Raw genomic sequence first — 4787 nt, forward strand, 5'->3', positions numbered from 1 at the left:
GCCCTATAAAAGGAACTTGAGAGGGCTGGAGAGATGGCTCAGCAGTTGGCAGCAGTGGCTGCTTTTCCAGAGGACCCAGGTTCAATTCCCAGCACCCACATGGCAGCTCACAACTGTCTGTAACCCTGGTTGCAGAGGATACAACACCCTCACACAGACATACACGCACGTAGGACACCAAGGCACATAAAATAAACTTGAAAAACCGGCTCAGGGCTGATCTCTTGAGCCCCACCTTAGTGGGGGACAGCTGCTGGCTGGCTCTGCTGTGCACATAATAAACCTGGATTTGATCTGGCCATAATTTGTGGCCAGTGGTCTTCCTTCTTTCAACTTTGGGATTAACATTGCTTTCATTTCTACCTATTTCTTTTCAGTTATAAAGATAAGGATAAATTAAGCAAAGAACAACCCAAAGCCAACATTTTCTGAGTTCTCTTAGATGTCTGGTTTTTATGATATTCTGCAACGTGGTGTCTTTATAAGATGCAGAATACTTATTGAGCTTTTCATGTTGTTTTCCCCATTTGCTGATACAAACCGGTTATAGAAAAACAAAACAAAACAAATCCTCGTCTAAAATTTCAATAAGAATTCCAGCTGAGCCAGCTTGAAATAATTACAACTGGACTAGACTGGTTAAAAGTTAATATTCTTGGAAGAAAGGAGGAGGAGGGCAATGTCATCGAACCTTCACCTGAGTGTCCAGCCCTCCTCCCAGCTAGGCCTTAATTGAGTGAGGCCTCAAGGGTTTTTTGGACAAGTTAGAGGACATAGGGTAAAAACCAAGAACAGGCAGAGTCCACGGATGCAGCAATGGGAAAGCTATTATATATACTGAGTAAAGGTCCTAATGAAAATAGACATTGCCTAAGACTCACCTTAGTGAATTTTCTTTCTTTCTTTCTTTCTTTCTTTCTTTCTTTTCTTTTCTTTTTTTTTTTTTTGAGACAGGTTTTCTCTGTGTAGCTTTGGAGCCTGTCCTGGAACTCACTCTGTAGCCCAGGCTGGCCTCGAACTCACAGAGATCCGCCTGGCTCTGCCTCCCGAGTGCTGGGATTAAAGGAGTGCACCACCACCGCCCGGCCGTGTGTATTTCTTTTTTGAGGCAGGATTTCTCTGTGTAGCCCTAGCTGTCCTGGAACTTACTCTGTAGATAAAGCTGACTTCAATCTTAGAGATACAACTGCCTCTGCCTCTCCAGTGCTGGAATTAAATGCATGCGCCTCCATGCTGAGCTTGACAGTTTTGTTTTTTTTATAAAAAGGTTTAAATATTTTAGATAAAAATAGATTTTGTATGATGAAATAAAATTTTATCCTAAGAATAAAAAGTAATAGATGAGTACAAAACCATGAATGCTTAAAGCCAAATCACAAAGGGTCTGAGTAAGTTATACAAGGTTTATGGAGGGTAAGACTTAATTTAGATATGTTTGGTGATTAAGATTCATAAACTCAGGCTGGAGAGATGGCTCAGAGGTTAAGAGCACTGACTGTCCTTCCAGAGGTCCTGAGTTCAATTCCTGGCAACCACATGTTGGCTCTCAACCATCTATAATGAGATCTGGTGCCTTCTTCTGGAGGTCAGGGGTACATGCAGACAGAACACTGTATACATAATAAATAAATCTTTTTTTTTTTAAAGATTTATTTATTACATATACAGTGTTTTGTCTGCATGTATGTCTGCATGCCAGAAGAGGGCACCAGATCTCATTATAGAGAGCTGTGAATCACCACATGGTTGCTGGGGATTGAACCCAGGACCTCTGGAAAAACAGCCAGTGCTCTTAACCGCTGAGCCATCTCTCCAGCCCCCAGAGCAGTGATGGCACATACCTTTAGTCCCAGCACTCAGGAGGCAGAGGTAGGCAGATTTCTGTAGGTGGAATTTTCTGTCCTGCCTACCAGCTCCCTAATAACCACACAGAGACTTATTATTAACTATAAATGCTCAGCCAATAGCTTAGGCTTATTACTAACTAGCTATTACAACTTAAATTAACCCATATTTCTTATCTATGTCCTACCATGTGGCTCAGTACCTTTCCTCAGCATGGCATGTTCGTTCATCTTGCTTCTTCCCTCATATGGTGACTCCACCCTTCTTCCTACTAGAGATCTCTCCCTATCCACAAGTCCTGCCTCACCTCTTCCTGCCTAGCTATTGGCCATCTAGCTTTTTATTAAACCAAGAAGAGCAACACATCTTCACAGTGTACAAGAAGATTATTCTACAACAGATCTCTGTGAGTTTGAGGCCAGCCTGTATGTCCAATCACCATGTCTTTGCTAGCTTCATTAAGCTTTAGTTTTTTGAAGAAATTGAGTCATATAAAAGAACTGTGATGTTTTATAAAAGTACACTATACAAGGATTATGAAAATGAAGTTCCCAGTTTCTCCACAGAGTTTTAAAGTGTATTTTGGTGCTGAGTGAGCTTTAATTCAAAATTGTAATGTTTAAGGCTCAAAAATATTGAGGATAAAGTTATAAAATCCTTATCCTATAAAAATAACTAATTTAAACCAAAAAAAAAAAAAAAAAGCTGGGCGGTGGTGGCACATGCCTTTAATCCCAGCACTCGGGAGGCAGAGCCAGGGGGATCTCTGCGAGTTCGAGGCCATCCTGGGCTACCAAGTAAGTTCCAGGAAAGGCACAAAGCTACACAGGGAAACCCTGTCTCGAAAAACAAAAAAAAAAAAGAATAACTAATTTATTGTAAATTGCTAAAGGTACTTAAGACATAAAAGACATGCATGGTGGCACAAGCCTTTAATCCCAGCACTCGGGAGGCAGAGGCAGGTGGATATGAGTTCGAGACCAGCCTGGTCTACCAAGAGAGTTCCAGGATAGCCAGGGCTACACAGAGAAACCCTCCCAAAAGATAACGATCTTATAAATGACCAAATATCTTTAGTGTGTCCCGATTTGTTTGTAGTCCCTTTAAGCACAAAGGTAATTCACTCACAGAGACAAGTGTGGAAGGAGATTTTATATCTCCCATTATATAGTCTTCTGTATATGTTGTCAGTTAAGCCTAAAACATGTAACTCAAAACAAGTTTACAGTAAATGTAAAGTTTCTTTAATATAAACTAATACTCAAAATCATGTATATTTTAAAAATTGGTTATGAAAAATGAATGCTTGATTAAAATGGGTTAAATTACAATATGCTTGCACAGCAGAACATCCCTAGACTCAAGTAATACCCTTTTCCTTGGATGGGACACAGACCCCAGCAGAGTAAATTGCATGCTAGCCCCATTAGAGGAGAAGTATGTAGGGAAATTATACTCACTGGAAGTCTGCTGCTCTCGTCTCTGGCTGGGTAGGCCAGACCTGGAAACCTTCCTCCTTATCTGTAGGGAAAATGAACTACTTTTCATGCCTCATATGACAGGAGGATGGATTCACTCACCCAGCAGAGGTTCTCAGAGTCTGCATTCACATCCTAAAGGTCTCCAGCAACTGGTATATGAGGTACTGTGGACAGAGGAAGCTTGTACCTAAGCCTGCCACCTGACTGGGATGGGACCTGCATGCTACCCTGGCTTCCAATTATCCTCTTAGCTGACAGGAAATTCCTTGATTCTGTTAGAAGTCCCCAGAGAGTTTCAAATAATGTAATGACTGGCCCTGAGGCTCTGCCACAGGGCCAGTCAGCGCAGCAGGTCAACTGTGGACACTCATTTAAGCATTAAGTTATAGGTGTCATCTGGGCCCGTCATGACTGGGTAAAGGAAACAGCACAGCCAGAGGGGGGAAAATCCTGGACTGGGAAAGTTCACCCAGACCAGTCTCTCAGAGTCACTTTCCAGAGAAGACAACAGGACCAGCTACCTCTCCAGCCTGCTCCTGTGGAAAGCCGGAAGCCGAGGGCCTTCCCACGGTAAAGCTTACGAAATTCAGGAGTGGACATTTGGAGATAGGTGTTGTTAGATTTCTGAAGCAGGATAAAGAGACAGAGGTGGAAAGAGAGCAGGCTGACTGGCAGAAGACTGTTTATTTCAAACAGCAATGGGCGGACATTCTCCTGAGGGGAAGGGAACACTTGGAGCTTATGTAGGGGGCCTGGGGAATGCAGAAGTTAAATGCAGCTGCAGGGGGATACCTGCCGTTCTGCTGTCTCTATTTCCTGGAACTGTTTGTCCAGACCAGGCTGCTTTACCTTTAGAAACTGTCTTGCCCTGACTGTCAGGATGTGGGTGATAGTGGGTGACTGAGTTAGCCAATGGCAGTGGAGGGGGAGGGCCTGGAGTGTCAACACAGGGACAGGATTTCAGCAAATCTTAGGGCAGCTGAAAGCTCCTTGGTCGGCCCAGAAGAGGTTGTTCAAGGTTTATTCCTTCAGGGATTATGATGCCCCTTTCTCCCTCTGAACTCATCATAATATTAGCCACAGTGCTTCCTACAGGGCACTGACACCTCCCCAGGATCAGACTGACAAAATTTTATTACCTCTGCTGTATCTAAAAATAATAGGTTTAGATTTTTTATCTGATTTCTTTAATAACTCATGCCTGACTATATACCCAAATAACAATTGATCCTTACAAATAATAAATAGGGCTGGAGAGGTGGCTCAGAGGTTAAGAGTACTGACTGCTCTTCCAGAGGTCCTGAGTTCAGTTCCCAGCAACCACATGTTGGCTCACAACCATCTGTAATGAGATCTGGTGCCCTCTTCTGGCCTGCAGACATACATGCTGTATACATAATAAATAAATAAATCCTTAAAAACAAACAAACAAATAATAAATAAAGAAGACCAGTAATCCCT

This window comes from Peromyscus eremicus, chromosome 6 (genome assembly GCF_949786415.1).
Source record: "Peromyscus eremicus chromosome 6, PerEre_H2_v1, whole genome shotgun sequence".
NCBI classification, from domain to species: domain Eukaryota; kingdom Metazoa; phylum Chordata; class Mammalia; order Rodentia; family Cricetidae; genus Peromyscus; species Peromyscus eremicus.